Below are 18,361 nucleotides of genomic sequence, written 5' to 3' on the forward strand. Positions count from 1 at the left end.
ATGGAAGAAAAGAACTTTTAGCCACCATTTTCTTATTTACAGAACGGTAAGTCTTGATACGTCTTAATTATGTCAATAACATATTTCTTCAAGAAGGACAAATTAGATTGTCAGGGGGATTGTCAGGCAAATATATTCCTTGAGGTGATCTATGTGACATTGCTAGGAAGACACACCCGGTGTGATGGGTGGAGCACAGTTGCTTGCTTTTGCAGTTCCTTTTTGTGGGTCTATGTTTTGGAAATTCATTTGACTTAGTTAGACCAAGCTTAGTAGTGGAATTAAAGGGAAAACGGGGTTCTTGGGTTAAACATATATTTACTTTTTGTGATTAACATATAAATGCCTGGACTTACAATGTTCTGAAGCCCTTATATTCTAGAAAAAGGAGGTTAGAGTCTTATTTTCAAAAAGTGTGGCATCTCTCAGATGTGGTCTTTAAAGACTGACCATTCCATCTACTTCTCAGAACGAGATTTGATTTGGAATTTGTAGGACTGTTTGGGATGCAGCATGGAAGGAGGTAGAAAGGAGAAAAGACGACTTTTAAAGAAAGTACTGGAGTAAGAATTAAAGACATCAAGGCAGACCTGCCTTTACTGCGAAAGGAAGGCTGATGGTGCCGGTCAGCTTCAGGTGCTGCATCTGCTGTGTGGGTGGATCGGTATTATCTTGATGTTAAATCATGGTCCTGCTTAATGAGCGCTTCAAAGTTCCAGTCTTTGCTGGACAACTTTCTAGGGAGAAAGACCCTATGTGGGGTGGGGTGGACGATGCCAAATGGGAGATTGAAAAGGCAATGAATGCATTTCCTGAGATTTTCTTGACTTTATTATTATTATTTTTAAAAGCTTCACTAGTAAGTGAGGCAGTGTTTGAAAGAAGTACATGTTTAAATGATCAGGAAAATGGATGACATTCAGCTCTCACCAGGAAGCAAGATGAGTCGTTTCCTGAGCAAGACTTTACGGTCGATTATGGGGCATGTGGTTTATGAGTCTTCAGGGTTGGTCAGATGAGTCAGGCCAGTTTCATCATGTCCAAAGTGTCAAGCCCAGAGCAGAAGTCTCCATCTCTCTGACTCTTAATTTTTTCATCTGTAAAGCCAGATAACCTGCCTAACTAGGTAATTTTGAGAAGTAAAGTAAATTAGGTTAGAAGGTAAAGAATTACCACATTTATTGGCCATGGTGGAAGTTCAATGAGTGCTGGCTCCCTTTTTCATGAGCAAGTTCAGGTCATGACTCGGGTTTAACTGAGAAACTGTTTGTTCTGTAAGAGGAAAAAAAATCACTATAGCCACAAACACATATCTTCCATTTTTCAAGAAAGCAACTAATGTTATGTTAAGGAGGTGGGATCCAACAATATAGGAAGAGAATGATATGCTGTTGGGTTCTGATATTTAGTTAAAACCCAACAGATAAATGCCCTTCTAATGGTTCCCATTTAAATCTTCAGGTGCAATGTGGGTGTGGCATCCTTTGAAACTTACCAAGATGAGCCCTGAAAAAAGTCTGTTTAAGATGAAGGTCACATCTACAGCACCTTCTTCCTTCTCTTATAAAAGGGAAAAAAAAATCTTGGTGGGAACTTAAACTTTCATTTAATTGATGAAGGAAATTTCTGGAAGGGAGAGCATGTCCTCACTTTTCTCCATGTCCAGAGGTGACTGAGAAGGAAAGCTGAGTTTTGTCACCTTCCTTTCTCTGAGGGTCCATAAATGAATGGTATAGGTGCTAATTTACATGGCTAGGATATATATTTATTTGCTGCCATAAAATTGCATCCATTCAGAAATCCCTGGTGTTGATTTAGAATGGAGTTAGTTGCTCTTATTTAGTCAGCCTGCTTGCTGACTGAATAAGAGAAGCTATTCCGAATTTTGTTAGGTAAACATTTCTGTTTGTTCTCACAATTCACAAATAGGTAGATGGGTTCCCCTAAGTATAAGAAATATTAACTTAATAAAAGCAGATGTTCACTCAGTGGCTAAGGTATTAATTATACTAGAGCTGATTTTCTTTTTCCACTTAAGAAATTTGTAACAGACTAAGCTATACTTGATGATGATATGTAGGCAGTGCAAGAAAATTATTCTTAAAATATTTTGTAATGCTGACATTTTGAAGTCTTTCATCCTTGGTAGTCTAGTCAATTATTTCTCACCATATTTTAATTACTTTAAAACATCAGCATTTATAGTTGTGTAAGGGTCAGAGAGAATCAAAATGATAGATTTTTGCTCTTGAAGAATACTTAAAATAAAGATGGGCACCTCCTCCCCTCACCAAGTCCTGTGATTCTGAGCTTGGTCTCAGTGCTGAGATTGACATCCTCTGTAAACTATTTTCCTACCCCAAAGGATAACAGGATTCATGTTGTTCAGAGTACTTAACTTAGCAAATTTTCAATAAATATGAAGGTTTTTTTGAGGATTTTAATTAAAAAAAAACCTAATTCATGATAAGATTTCACAGTGGCATGGCACCTTTTATTAGGTAGAATTAAATTCACTTTTCCTTGCCCTCCTACTCATCCATCATCAGTTATGATTTAATTATAGAATCACGGCATTAACCTGTTGTACCTGGGCATGACTGTACATTTTTTGCCATTATAATTCTTGCCTTGGGGTCACCTTGTAAAGGAACTAGTATTACAGCAAGTGGTTTTTGATTTTTTTTTTTTAAAAATCCTGCAATGTCTAAACCGTATGGGATGGAATCTAATTTAGACTTACCTCCTACTGAATTGCTAAGGCCAGGGAGTGTGATCTTATTATCTTGACAAAGTGCTCATCTGTGCACTTTATAATACATGAAGAAGCGTGGTTTAATACATGAAGAAACACTCGGTCAAAAATAACTAAGTTGCCTTTTATAAGAAACAGGTCTCCCCTGGTGTAAAGAGGAGGATGGGAGTCACTTTGGGATGATGATCTGCTAGATATGGAGGAAAGAATAATCCTTCCCCTGCCTCCCACCTAGGGTTCCTGAGGTGTGAACCTGTCTCCCTCAAGGAATTCGATGCTGTCTACAGGCTTAAGATGTCAGAGGGGCACCCAGGCAAAGTGGCCCTCTGTTGCTCCATGTAAGAGGCTGCCTTTCCCTCTGCTGACTAGTTCAGGGCGGGCACACTCTGAGGGACTCTGCAGAGAGACCCCTTCTTCCCAGTTGACCATCCCTTGCTCAGTTTGGGGGTGTGCTGGGAGAAAGAAAGCTAACCAGGAATAAACAAGACCACATTTCTCAAAATATTCCTTAGAACTCCTTATTCTTTTCTTAAAATATAGTTTTTAGTTGTAGTTGGACACAATACCTTTATTTTATTTATTTTTTATGTGGTGCTGAGGATTGAACCTAGTGCTCATGTGCCATTGAGCCCCAACCCCAGCTCCTCATTCTTTAATAAGAATAATTATTCTAGCAATTTATATGGCAATTGATCATATAAATTTGAACCATGTTAAGTTTTCCATCTATCCTCCCATGAGGTCATGGGCCCTAGTCATGAACATATTAATAATCACCCCAGTTTTACATATGTATAAAAATTTCACATTCTGAAAGACTTATATATCTATATTGTAAAGTTTAGTAAAAAAAAAAAAAGTGCTCGTGTGTGTGTGTGTGTGTGTGTGTGTGAGAGAGAGAGAGAGAGAGAGAGAGAGGCAGGGGTAGGGATGTCTCTCCCTCCTTTCCTCTCTCGATGCTAAAAACACGCCATCCCTCCTCAGGTGGAATAATCAGTCTGAAGTGTGAGGCAGCAGCCCAGATTTTATGCCTGCCTGCTTGCTCCTAGCTTATTAAGAGCCACTTTAATTGGGTCCCTAATTTGTCAAAGTACAAATTGGTCTGCTCCTCCTGTGGTTTTCTAAACCTTAAGTGATGTAATTGGTGCCTGTGATTTGTGAGTCAGACCAAAAGATGGGCATGATTGATCTGAACACTGCTTGATGAACAATAGTGTGAGCCAGCTTTTAATCTGATTTTTATTCATCTCTGGCCTTGCCTTATAATTTATGCTGCTCTTAGCAATACACAGTGCAGATGTAAAATAAATGGCACACAGGATATTTGGTGCTATTCAGTCCTGGTGCTGTTATAAATTCTAGTCACATCCTTTCCTGCCCACATCACCCTATAATATTTGAAAACAAAATTTACAATCCTCTCCTCCTGTCCCTTCTTTGTTCTTTGGAGCTGCCTGGCTCAACCTCAGCCTTAGATGAATTACTTTAATTCAAAGTCTTTTATATGAATTATCTTACTGATTCTGGCTCTACTTAAAATTTACCTAGCACTTTTGTTTTTGCAAGGGAGGGGGGGTGGAATCAATGTTTGCATGTTGAAGTTACTTGTAGGTTTGGAAAACTGGGACTGGAAATTTCCTGTCCTTACTCAGATAAATAGGGAAATTACAAAAGTATCTAAAAATGTCTTAATGTCTCTTGGAAGAATTGGAGCCCAGTTGGAGAATAAATCAAGCTTCAAGTTCCCCAGGGATGCCAGAGCACTGCATAATAGCAGAGTAAACCCCCCGCTTTGAGGCCATTCCTGTCCTGAGATAGTAGCACCTTACTCAGTCAAAACCAAGAGTAGTTTGGTCTATTGGTTTACTAGGGTTGCCATAACAAAATACCAGAGCATGAATGGCTTAAATGACAAAAATTTGCTGTCTCAGATCTGGAGCTATAAGTCCAAGATCAATGTGTTTGCAGGGTTGCATCCTTTGAGGGCTGCAGGAAAGATCTCTTCCAGATCTGTCTTCTTGGCTTATAAATATTATCTACATATTTGCCTCTCTTCTTCCTGTATATATGAGTCTGTCTCTGAATTGTTCCTTTTTATAAGGTCACTAGTCATACTGGATTAGGGCCCGTCCTAATGGCCTCATTTTAACTTTGTCTGTAAAGACCCTAAGGTCACATTCTGAGGTACTTGGGAGTTTGGACTCCAGCATATGAATTGGGGAGGGGGGTGGTCCATGCTGACATTTGGATTAATTAAAAAAAAATTGGAGATGCATGAAGGGAAATGAGGAGAGAGAACTTGACACAGAAGTATATTCAGCATAGGGGCAAGAATCCCAGGCTGATGCAGTCTCTGTCTTTGGATGGAGGTGATGTGTGTGTGGGCCTGGGGGAGCCATGTCAGCATATGAAGAGGAGAAACAGCCATGAAGTAAAGAAGTTTATTTTTTGTGTCTTTGGACAGATGTGCCAGGCGAGGTGATACTTGGTATCTTATCAGGACATTCATACTTTTCAGAGGTTGAAGATTATGTAGTTAAGAGCACAGGCATGGGAATGAACCTGGCAATGTAACTTTGGGCAAGTCTATTAACTTCCTTGACCTTTATCTTTTGATTTCATTTAAGAGGCAGATTATGATAGTATCTGCTTCCTAGGGTTCTTGTGAGAAATTGGTAAGATAATTCACATAAAAGTCCCAGCATGCCGGATGCGATAACACATACCTATAATCCTAGTAGCTCAGGAGGCTGAGGCAAGAGGATCACAAGTTGAGGCCAGCCTCAGTAACTTAGCAAGACCCTGTGTTAAAAATTAAAAATTTTTAAAAAAGGCTGAGGATGTAGCTCAGTGGTAGGATACCCCTGGGCTCAATTCCTAGTATAGCACTTAAAAAAAAAAAAAAAAAAAGGACTCGAAACTGTGGCAAATGGTTTCTGATAAATGTGAGATGCCTTTGTGTTGTGATCCTGGTGGACTTGGTTTCAATGTGCAGGGATTTCCATGTTTTCTGGGCTGCAGTGAATTCAGTGAAGGTACCTCCCTGGAGATCACGGCCAGTAGCCCTGATTCCACATTTTAAGTTAAGGCCCTGATCTGTGGTTAAAGCAAGCCATGGTGGTGATGTCTGGTAGGTGAGGTGTGTCCACATTTTGGGGACTGAGTTTTTCTTTTCAAAATTCCTTTTGAAAAGAGCCTGCTAAGGATATGCTTGGCCTGTCTGATAGTTGCCATAGGAACTTTCTGAAGTTAATCCTTGCACCTGAGGGAGACACTGATAAATAGCACAAATTCCAAGCAGATGGTTGGGTCAACTGTTTCAATAGTTTAGATGAAATGTCGCTGAACTCTGTGAAAATCTACTGAGTGGACCTATTGTATATGGATGCTTGGTGGTTTTTAGACAGCTTCAGTTTCAAACAATGGTTTCCCATCAGCCTCATCATGACCCCAGGTATAGTATTGGTGTATGGTGTCCTTGCAAAGAGGAAGTAAAAGCAAGACTTATTTGAGAGAACAAAGTCCTCTTCAGACATAATCCTAGCATTAGTGTAATTTGCTCTGAATCATTTGGGTAAAGGCTGTGCCTCACCACTTGATTTGGCTGTGATGATGTGCTGTGGAGACTGGTTCTTGAATATTCTCAATGGTGGGCTGCCAGAAGTTCAGCATTGGGAGGGGAGGGGTCCTGTAGGGCAACCTAAATCTCCCACCAAGCAAACTTGATTGCAGGGTGACTTTCTGTTTGACAAACACTGTTCCAAATATTAACCCATTGAATGCCATCACTCTCAAAGATAGATGCTGTTATTATTCCTGAGTTACAGAGGAGTAAATGGGGCCAGGAGGCAGTGGAGGAGCCAGGGCCCAAATGAATCTGTCTAACTCCGAGTTCACATTCCCACCAACTGCATGGCGTGGTAGATTTGTCCTCAAGTTCATGGCACCCCATGCATGGGAGTGGAAAGCGATTCTGTTTCCCACTGGAAATCCTCCTGTAATGGGTGAGACTAAATGTGAATGGCAAAAGATAAACGCATTTCCATTAAAACATTAGTGGCCTGTGGAGCATCGGACTAAAGTAAGGCATTCATTTTATTTGCTTTTCTATCATTCAACCTGTATTTCTTTGAAAGGTTAAAAGTGCTAAAAAACAAAATTGGTTTAAGGATAGATGATATATTTCAACCATTTTTCAACTATTATCTAGCAAAAATGTTAGGGTATTTAAAAGAGAAACCAGCTTTCTTATCGATAGTAAAAATGTATGATTGTATTTTATGTCCAATAATGCTTTAAATCTGAGACTAGTTTCCTTTAACATGTTATGTTTTTTTTTGGTGTGTGTGTGTGTGTGTGTGTGTGTGTGTGTGTGTGTGGCTGGGGATTGAACCCAGGGCCTTGTGCATGTGAGGCAAGCACTCTACCAACTGAACTATATCCCCAGCCTATTCTGAAAGGTCTTATAGATGAGAACAAATTAATAGGACATCCATCTTAGACAATGACAAGTATTTTAGATTTTAGCAAACATTTGTTGAGGGCTTAATATATTCAAGATATAGTATAAAGAGCTCTAAGAGGTTAAAAAAAAATAAGGCCTCTAGCCTGTAGGATTTTATTTTCTATTAGAGACAGTAATTCCAACATATAAATAAATGATGGAAAATGTGGGTGGAGAAGGGCTTTGGGAAGAAGAGGCTTTTGACTGGAAATCAGGGCAAATTTCAAAGGATTTGAGTCATAGCTCTATGAAGGCAGACCCCAAACTCTTTATTTTTGGTGTCCCAATTCTTAACACAAGATCTGGCACATATAGGAAGCTTGGTTCAATGTTGTTTGAATAAACGAATAAGTTGGACCTAGATGATAAGGTATGAAGACTAAAAGCAGAGATAAGAAAGGATAATCTCATCCAAGTTCATTGAGCAAGTATCCATTGTCCGTCTTCTCTGTGCCAGGCCTGTGCCAGGTTGGGGAAAGCTGCAAGGGCTGGAGCATGGACCCAGTGGAGCTTTGGGGCAAAGTGCATGGGGTGTATAGCATGGCTGGGTGTGGGAGGGAGTGGCAGATAAGGCTGGGAGAGTTGGGAGCAGCCTGTGAGATCAGGAATGCTGAGCAGTTTGAGGAGAAGGATCCCCAGATGTGTCTCTTAAAACTCTCTTACTGTCTCTCAAAACTCTTTTCTTTGTATCAGGGATTGAACCCAGGGGTATCTAACCACTGAGCCACATCCCCAGCTCTATTTAGTATTTTATTTAGAGACGGGGTCTCAGAGTTGCTTAGCACCTTGCTGTTGCTGAGGCTGGCTTTGAACACACAATCTTTCTGTCTCGGCCTCCCAAGATGCTGGGATTACAGGCCTGCACCACGGTGCCCAGCTCCCTTTTTACTTCTATTAAGCAAATATTGGTTGATAGCTGATTATGTGCATTGTGGTTCAGTTTGCTAATATTAAAAAAAACTAGTTGAGAAATTTATTCATTTATACATATAGTCATCCTAAAGTTTCCATAAGGATTAGTTCCATGATCCCTCTGGATACCAAAATCCAAGTGTGCTCAAATCCCCTGTATAAAATGGTACTTGCATATAACCTGCTCATTTTCTCCAATACTTGAAATTATCTCTAGGTTACTTAAATACCTAATATAATGTAAATACTATGTAAATAATAATTATACTGTATTTTTTAGAGAATGACAAAAAAGTGTGCATGTTTGGTACAGATGCATTTTTCTATGAATATTTTTAATCTGTGTTTGGTTGAACCTGTGGATGTGGAATTTATGGATATGGAAGTATTTCATCTTGTAATATTCCAGGTTCTGGGATTACTTGGAACTTGTTTCCATGTGTCTCCATACCTGTCATCTTAATTAGAAGTCTATAACAATTAAAAAAAAAAAAAAACCTCTTGTGTTTAACAAGTTAGTCTAAAATGATGTTTGCACATGCCAACCAAATTCTTTTGCAAAAACTAATTTTTTAATATTTTTTAGTTTTCGGTGGAGACAACATCTTTATTTTTATGTGGTGCTGAGGATCGAACCCAGCGCCCCACGCATGCCAGGCGAGCACGCTACCGCTTGAGCCGCATCCCCAGCCCCCAAAACTAATTTTTAAACATTCAAGGAATTCATGAATCTAAGAATCTAGAAAGATTTTAATCCTAGCTTTTCCTTAAAATTGCTGTGGAACCTTGGCATAAGATCTATGTAAATATAACTATATATCTATATATGTATATATGTATGTATGTATATAGATCTACGTAAATATAGATGTCTATAGCTATTTTTATCTATGTTTATATATTTACATCTCTATGTCTACATCTGTATACATGTAACTATCACACTATAATAGGTTATAGCAGATAGCAAAGTTCAAAACTTCTTTCAACTCTATCAAGAGAACTGGTGAATCCCAATAATGTTACTTCTTAGCTATGTCTTTAGGCAAAAGGTTTAACTTTGAATCTCAATTTCCTCAAAATGAGAATAACAATTCCTAACTCATGTCTGAGAAAATCGTAAGAACACATATTTGTTAAGCAATTGCTAGGTGTTTTGAGGAAACTGAGTCACTGATCAATGAAGTTGTACACTCATGGCCAAAGCAGAGCTGGGTTGTAGCCTAGACTATCTGGCTCTGAGCCTCCCTTCTGTACCACTCGGATCTTTTTTTTTTTTTTTTCAGGGGAGGGGGTATGGGGATTGAACTCGAGGGAACTCTACTACTGAGCCATATCTCCAGCCCTATTTTGTATTTTATTTAGAGACAGGGTCTCAGAGTTGCTTAGTGCCTTGCTTTTTGCTGAGGCTGGCTTTGAACTTGCTATCTTCCTGCCTCAGCCTCCAGAGCCATTGGGATTACAGGTGTGTGCCACCACACCAGGCCTATTAGACCATTTTTAAAGTTCTCTCCACAAATTTACTTCATAGGTAATCATAATAAATGCTCATTTTTAAAAAATCTTCCAGGGCATTTGTGAGACTAAATTGGGATAGCACTTTCACCTTTTTAAAGTTAAAATACCAGCTACAGAAATGTAAAAGCGTTTACTACTTTTAGGATCTACATTTTCAGGGTAGTTAAATTTTTAATAACCATTTTTCCCCTGATTATTAGTGATATTTATGTTCAACATAGAAAAACTTTAAAAATAAAGAAAAAGATGAAGTAAATCAGGATCATCCATAATCCCTAAAGATAATAGAATTATTAGATTGTAGTGAAATGAATGCATTTTTTATTTCCTTGTTTTTAAATTTAATTTAAATTTTTGGCAGTCCAGTGTTATAACAGGCAGCAGTGCTACTTTATAGGCCATTTGGAAAATTTATGTCACATCTTAAAGTTGTTTAATCATGACATGTCTCTGGCTGAAAGTTATAATTTCTCTGAAATATAAAACCTCAAGGAGAAAACGAAAAATTATTCTGAACAGAAGACAATGTGAACAGAGTTTGGAATTTTATTTGGTCTCTTCTGGAGAAATAAGTAATATATTATTTTCTTCAGGTGTATTGCACCAGGTCAAAATAAAACTGAGAACACCAAAGAGGCAGCAGGGTGAGGCCTTTGAATGAAGGATCATAAACATTCTTGAGCTTTTTCTACTTGCGGAATCTTATGTATTTGCAGCTTTTTTTATTTTTTTGGTGTGTGTGTATGTGTATGCGCGCACATACTAGGGACTGAACTCGGGGTCACTCAACCACTGAGCCACATCCCCAGTCCTGTTTTGAATTTTATTTAGAAACAGGGTCTCAGTGAATTGCTTAGTACCTCACTTTTGCTGAGGCTGGCTTTGAACTTGCGATCCTCCTGCCTCAGCCTCCTGAGCCGCTGGCCTTACAGCCGAGTCCAACCGCCCGGCTGGCTGTATTTGCAGATTTGAATAGGAACAATTAATTTTTTTAACCTAGTTATCCTGGCATTTGCGAAAATGTATCTTCCACACCCATATAATAAGAGTGAAAACTGTTTTGAAAACCAAACCCAAACAAAATAATCCCCAAAGTTGAAAAAGACTCCTTGACTATCTTTTAAGACTCTGAAGAAAGTTATAATAGAGGAAAGCAGTTAAATGAAATTGCAGAGGGCTCCTTGGGAGATGTCAGCCTACAAGTTGCTATGGATAGGGGAATCATGAAGCTTCTGGAAGACCGGGCTGTTCCACAGAGGGGAACTGGCCTGTAGGAATCCCGTTTTACTAGGTTTGCAACTGGATATCATCCAGTGATTCTTAATGGTTTGGAAAGAGATGGTTTTAAGACTGGCGACTAATCACGTTTATCTGCGGTTTATTCACAGGAGTGTGTCGAACAGCAAGATGTCTCCGGTGCTCCTTCGCTCGCTGTGTCTTCTTACACTTTATTTGGTAAGAGAAGAGGGTGTTCTTCTCTGCTTGTTTACTGGAATATTTTCTGTCATCCTTCTACCCCATACTAGAGAAAGAATGGTTATCATCACTTCAAAAGGCGTCCTATCAAAATCAACTTGCTATAGAATGGACACAGTGTTCGGATGTGACAATTCCAATGAAGTGGGTACAATCATGTCTGTCCTTTATCTGGAGGAGCCACTTTCTCCTCGGCGTTTAAAACCCAATACCAGTACAAAGTCTAAAACCAATCTATCTTTTGTGTGAAGACATATACAGTTTAGGGAAGGAAAGAAATGATAGTGACATATGTCTGAATCTGTATTCCTTAATCCTGACTTTTTTTTTTCACTTTGATCATGAATGACCATCACTGAAACGTATTAAGAAAATCATTCCCTCTATTTTCAACTCTTCTTTGCTCTGTATTTTTATTTTTTCTTCTAATAGAAGTTCTGGAGTTCTCTGGTTCCGTTTTTGTTAGCCATTTGTTGAGCTAATCCATGGACTGAACGGTTTCTAGAGTTTGGAACCAAGGGGGGTTAGAGCCTGTCCCTGGACCTTGGGGAGAGAGTGGGAGCCATTCTTATTTTACCCATGAGGCTCCTGAGGTTCACAAAGTTTGCCCAAAAGTTCGTTGTATTATGAAGCAAGGTTATAGGGACACATCTGTTTTTTTTTTTTTTTCCTTAGAAAGAAACTTTAGATCCACACACCTCAAATCTTGCTTCCTTTCTTCTGGGATTCCAAAATAATACACCAAATTTGAAGTCCCAGAAGGTCCCTTAAAGCTCACACAGCTCAACATCTTCGTGGAGTGAAATAGTCCAACTTGCCAAACCATCTGAACTTCTTCCAGGGGAAAAAAACACAGCTCAAACTTGGAGCCATGTGCGTCCTCACAGTCTGATTGCTCAAGGCTTGTCCCAGGATTGTATAAGGGCTGGGTCAAACGTCCCCATTGGACTTCACTATCCTTCCTACTCTCTCATTTGACTTTATATCTACATGACTTTATGGTGGCAAGTCAGACCTGGTTCAAACTTGTTGCTACCACTTATCACTGGTGGGAACTTGAATGAATTATGTTGGATTTGGACCTCAGTTTTCTGCCCTTTGAAATGGCTTGAAGGACAGTACTTGCCTTGTGGGATATTGTTGCAGTTAAATAAAATGCACTTATAAAGCTCTTGGGTCAGTGACTCACACAATCTAAGAGCTCAATAAATATTAGCTGTTAGTGTCGCTATAGCATTTTAAATGTTCAGTGTCTACAGCCATATGGACCCTGACCTCCATGAAAGGACTGTATAGTGATCTTTGCAACAAACTTGGCACCTAGCACAGTACCAGAAGCAGTAGAAATACATGATTATGGACTTATATTAAGAAGCAGGGCTGGGGTTGTGGCTCAAGCGATAGCGCGCTCGCCTGGCATGCGTGCGGCCTGGGTTCGATCCTCAGCACCACATACAAAGTGTCCACCGATAACTAAAAAAATAAAAAAATTCTCTCTCTCTCTCTTTAAAAAAAAAAAAAAGCAACAGTGAGATTCAAGAGAAGATTCTAACACAGTTCTTGGCTATAAGTGAGCTCATTTACTTGTCTGAGAAGGGGACATGCGTTTTTCTTGCTGGATGAAGGTGTCCTTTCACCACTTTCTACCACACCATCTTCTACCAGTTCTTCTGGTGTGGCCTGATGACTCATAGCATGCACATGTATTTTGAAATCTTTATAGCCCCAATAGTCATATTAATGGGCAGGAAGAAAGATTTGTTGCCCCGATACAAGGATGCAACTTTGAACCCTGGAACTGTGACCCAGCCCTCCTTTCCGGTGGGTGGGACAGCTCGTCCCCATAGGGATATGGAGCCTTGTTAGTGAGGTTTGCTAGCTAAGGTAGTTTCACTGGTGTGAGCAGCTCAAAGGCTGTCTGCTGGCTGGAGTGAGCACAGAGCTGATGGTGGTGGGTTGCTGTTGAGCAGTAGCTCCACGGAAAGCACTGCCTGCATCCTGGAGCCACCAGGGTGGCACCTGGACATCAGTACCAGCTCTTGTGTCCCCACCCTCCAAGCAGAAGCAGCAGTGGAAAGAAGGCTGAGCCCTCAAAGGAAGAAAACTTAGTAAGAAATAGATGGCTAGAAGTCTGTAAAGTTACTGAGTAAGTGTGCTTTTAGCTGCAAGTAACAGGAAATTTGACTCTAGAACTTCTTGAATAAAGAGGGGTTTGATAATAAGAAATAAGAAACCTGAAATGGTTAATCCAGGGCGGGTGATAGGTGCAGCAGTTCCGTGAAGTTATCAGTGACTCGGGCTTCTTTCTCTTTGCTCCAGTATCTTTTGATCTGGTTTGTGCCCTTGTGGATCCTGGTGGCTGTCCTGGCTGCAGACATGAGGTCCACTAAATCAGCAGGAGCCACAGGGAAGGGCGGTGACCCCCACATCTTTCCTCCTCCGTCAGGAGTATAAAATGCAGAATTCCCTCTTATTTCACAAACCAGAAGTGGTTGACTTGGCCACCATTCTGGCTGCAACAGAATCTGGAAGAGATGCAACTTGACTTCCAGTTGGTGGAATACAGCAAAAGAGAGGGGTTGGTAATGACCAAGGATAGCAAACCCAAAGATCTGCCACAACTCAGAAGAGCAAGTTTAACAGCCTTCTGTTTTTGTGTGTTGCTGTTTTTTTTTTTTAAATCAGACTACTAATATCAACTAGTTATGATTCAACAAACTGAGGGATTATATGTAGGGCTTTTCTCATATTCTGATTATTTTAGGTGATCCTCAGTGGGCAGCAGTTTCCATGACAAGAGTGTGCTTGCTCTCCCTAAAGTAGGAAACACATTCTCTTCACCCCACCCAGTTCTCCCTTTTTTGATTTTTACTTGTCTAGTTTCAAAAATTGGCTTGTCATTCATGCTTCTGATTCTAATCTAACCTATGTCCTATTTCCACCAAAAATGGGAGACACAAAGAGCCACCAGGGAAGGAGGGGAGGTCAGCATCCCATATGGGACACCAAGTCCCTGGTCCTGGAGGGTGTCCCCACCGCCTGGGTGGCTGGCTTCCTCTATACCCCTGCTCCACTCTGCCTGGCATCTCCCTTCGGTAAGCCGTCATGGTGAGGAATACTGTGCTGGCAGGGCTGCCCCTGAAGGCTCCCCATTCTCCAGGATGGAAGTCACAACTTCTGGCACATCGCCATTGCAGCTGGCTTTCCATTCAGGCTGCTTTTGTGTCCTCTGGTGGGCAGTGGCACATAGTGGCTAAGAGAGCTTGTTCCAGAATTAAAGTTTTAAATTCTGCTTCTAGCCATGAATTGGGCAATATTGCTTCTCTTCCTCTTGAGTTTATCTTCTGTAGAAACAGATAATGGTAGAGTTACTCTGGTAGAGTAAATCCTGCCACCAGGATTAAATGTACCCATGACAGAGCCCCACATGTACTAACTTAGCAAATATGAACTCTTACTGTCACAACTGGTCTGGGTTTGTTTAAGGTCTTTAGATTTTAGAATCATTGTGAGGTCACTGCTTACGGTAAATATTTTGTGATTTTATTTTTCTAAATAAATATAAGGTACAACCCAATGTTAAAGTAGTAAGCTTTTTAAAAGTTTCAGTACAATTTCAGATTCAAATCGGACTAAAATTAACTTCATGCCAAGTAAGCCTGTGCTTCACACATCCACATATTTTCTTTCCTTATAGAATCAGTTGGCCTTAAGGTGACTATAAACTCTAGAATGCTGGGAATCTGCCATGGATGGCCTCATAAAATAGGAGTGGAGGGAAGTGTTTTTAGGAAGCCTGTGTAAAACCCTATAGAATTTAGAAGGCTGAGCAGTATTGTGAGAGAACTTGAGCTTTGGCTCGGGCATATCTGTCCATCACTTATACGTGTCACTCTGGGCTCAACTTCTCGGTAACGGAGGATGTTAATATTCTCGCCTTGAGCAACTGCAGAGATGGTTAAACAGCAAGAGCAATGCCAAGCTCACAGCAAACTGCTTTGACAGGGTGGTCCCTTTGCCAATATTAGATTGTTTTCTGCCTGATTTCACATTGTTTTTGAATCCCGTGTTTCATATTACTGCTTCTGAAATCCCTAATAAGGTCAGCCAGGGACACACGCTCATATGTTCATCATAGATGCTGATTTTCTCTTTCTTTGTTAACAGACAATTGGATATGGCCAGGAGGGGAAGTTTAGTGGACCCCTGAAGCCCATGACATTTTCTATTTTTGAAGGTCAAGAGCCGAGTCAAGTCATATTCCAGGTAAGGTCTTCCCTAGACCACGGTCGTTTTGTTTTCTCAAGTTCTCTCAGTGGAATTTCTTTTTTCTTTTTTGCTCCCTTCTCTACTGTACAGCAGGGAATAAAATAGAGACTGGCAAATCTCATCAGGAATGATTTCAGAAGCCTAATTAAACAGATGAGTGGCTGCAGTATGTATGAGTCCTACCGACTTCCTCAATCATCTCTGGGGTCAGTGCTCTGTCCCTCTTGCAGAGAGCTTGGTATCTGTGGGCTCCGCCCCTCCCCTGGAGTGGGAGTGGCATCAGCCTCTGGAAAAGGCATTGTCTGCCCAGAAAGCTCCCTGATTGAAGTGTTGGAAGGTGGGGCTCTGTGTGGCCAAGGCCTACTTTTTCTTTCCTGCCTTCTCTGAGCTCAGGACTGGGCACTTGGATATGGATTGGGAGGTGGTTCTGTCGTTTGGTTAGGTAACTGTGAAATGCATCAGACTAAGGGGTGCCCTGAAGGTGGAGTGGAGACTTTAGCTATTAAGGGCACTGAAATAGTCCTGGAAATGTAACGGAGAAGGAGAAACTCATACTACTGTTTTGCCAGGACATTCCCTTGGAAGCTGCTTGGTTGGAGGTGCTTTAATGAGTCCCTGGGGGTGGGCAGAGCAGGGCTCTTGCCCCCTCCCCACCCATGTATCAGAGAAGCAACCCAAGGTTACTGAACGACTTCTGAACTACATGCCTTCCATTAACTACTGAACATTGTTGGACAGTTCCTGTCCAGAGGGAAGGCTCAAAGCTGTTTGATTTCCCTTTCTCTCATTTGGAGCCGGATTAGTACACAGGGGCCCCGGGTCTGCATCCCCTGGCAGGGATGCACTTGAACTGGGGACTGAGCTGAGCAGGGTTTTCCTGACCTCTCAGGACAGGGAAGCCAGGCACTGAGCAAGTGAGAATGCCTTGAGGGCTGGAGGCTGGCAGGAATCAACTTGAAGCAGCAGGGAGGGACGGTGTTCAGCAGAGACACAGCAGGGACAGCTGAACTTGCCATGGGAGAGGCAGAGCAGCAGCCAGCAAGGACTGGCCGAAGGCCACGTGACTGGGGAGGAGAGAACCAGGAGAAGGTGGGGCTGGGGCTTCAGAGACAGGAAAGCCCTGTCTCCGGAGGTGCGGAGGGAGTCCCCCAAAAGGAAAGTGTTTGAATCCAGGTTGTATTCAGAAAAGACCCCTCTGGCTGCAAACGGGGCATGGGGACCTGGTTAGGAGTCTCCTGCAGGGTCTCTCACAAGAGTTGAATTCTTCATTTTCTCGCTTTCTCTGCCCTGTCAGGGAGCACTTGGTCATCTGTTCTGTGACATTTTTAATTCATTTGTAACTCATGTTTCATAGGCCAATAAGAATTTTGTGTGCTAGGCAAACATTCACTTTCTTTGATTACCCACGAATGGAGTGCCTACGGTGTACCAGGCACTATGCCAGGTGCTGGGGATACCACCACTACCCCTGGCTCAGTGAGCTCACCAGTTGGAAGGTAAAACCTGACAAGTAGATCAGCGCATGCATCAAAGATTCCCATGGAGTCTAGTGGGTGGTCAAAGGGCTGGTGAAGAAAGACCAATTTTTATTTTTAAACTGGCAGTTGTACATATTCATCATATACAACATGGTTTTTGAAATACATATGCACTGTGGAATAGCTAAATGAGCTAATTAACATGTATCATTCTTTTTTGTGTGTGTGATAAAAACACTCAAAAGGTAAGAGTAACCAGTTTTAACTGAGGATGGTGGTGGGGTAAACGGACATGGTTTTCTCAAGTCCTGGACTGAGTTCTGAAGGATGAGCAGGTGTTCATGAACAGGAGGCAGGCACTGAGTGCACCAGGGAAAAGCACAGGGGTATGCATTTAGCAAGAAAATGACAGATGACAGGTGGTGCAGGGTTGAGGGTAGGAGGCGGGTGTGTTGGTTTGGCACACCTGCTGAGGTCTGCATGGGCTGGACCGACCTCTGCCCTGTGCAGGTGCTGTGTGCCACAGAAACGTTTCAATGCTGAGTGCTCTAAATAGATTTGTGCTTGTGCAAGCTAATCTGGGACCACAGGGAACATAGTTGAAGTGGGTGAGCCTAGAGGCAGGGAGGGTCTTAGGGGACTATTTGCAATAGTGCAGTGAGGAGTGAGAGGGCCTTGTTTAATGAAGGGCAAAGGGGGGACTGTGGTCTGAATGTCTGTCCCCTCAAATTAGAATGTTGAAACCTAACCACCCGGCAGTAGTATTAAGACTTGGGACCTAAGGAGGTAATTAGGTCATGAGTGCAGAACCATCATGCATATGATCAGTGCCCTTTATTAAAAAAGGCTTGAGGGAACCTGTTTGTCCCCTCTACTATGGGAGGATTCATAGAAGGTGTTATCTATGAGGAGCAGGCCCATTGGCACAAACCTGCTGGTGACTTGACCTTGGAATTCCCAGCCCCCAGAACTATGGGCAATAAATTTCTGTTGTGTTTAAGTTACCCATTCTAAGATATGTGTAGCAGCTTTAATGGAGTACGATAGGGAGACTGGAAGGCAGGAAGACAGGAGCTGTGTGAAGGAAGTCATATATACTAGAATCTGTCACTGAATGGGTGCAGGAGGTGAAGGGGTGGGCTGCTTAGGATAACCCTTAGGTCTCTGACTTGGGTAGTTATTGGCTTATGTTGTGTGTGCAAGAAAGGGAGGAAGGAAATGGAGAAGAGCAATGGGTTTATGGAAAAGGAAGCCAGGTGGTCTGGACAGGTAGATTGGAGCATCCTGATCAAGTGCTTATATGTGATTCGAAAGCCCATCCTTTGTGAGTTATCTCAGTTGCTTGTTGGGGTCAACGAGATGCTAAACAAAGCTATTTGGAGATGTGGAAAAACAAGAGCAAACAAGCCAACAAGGATAACAAAAATGTGAGGAAAAAGTCCCAACTGT

General features: G+C 41.5%; 1 long non-coding RNA gene across 2 annotated transcripts in view; it reads right to left on the reverse strand.

The window, feature by feature from the left end:
- Positions 1-852: 852 nt before the first annotated feature.
- LOC113178931 (uncharacterized) overlaps positions 853-18,361 on the reverse strand; it is a 138,159-nt gene continuing 120,650 nt past the window's right edge. Inside the window, exon 6 of one of the 2 annotated variants that reach the window (XR_013343883.1) lies at positions 853-1,272. This is a non-coding gene — a long non-coding RNA (uncharacterized LOC113178931). Of the gene's footprint in view, positions 1,273-13,919; positions 14,510-18,361 lie in introns of those variants that run through there. The other variant, XR_013343886.1, reaches the window with a different exon arrangement.

The sequence above is a fragment of the Urocitellus parryii genome, chromosome 7 (assembly GCF_045843805.1).
Source record: "Urocitellus parryii isolate mUroPar1 chromosome 7, mUroPar1.hap1, whole genome shotgun sequence".
Classification (NCBI taxonomy): Eukaryota; Metazoa; Chordata; class Mammalia; order Rodentia; family Sciuridae; genus Urocitellus; species Urocitellus parryii.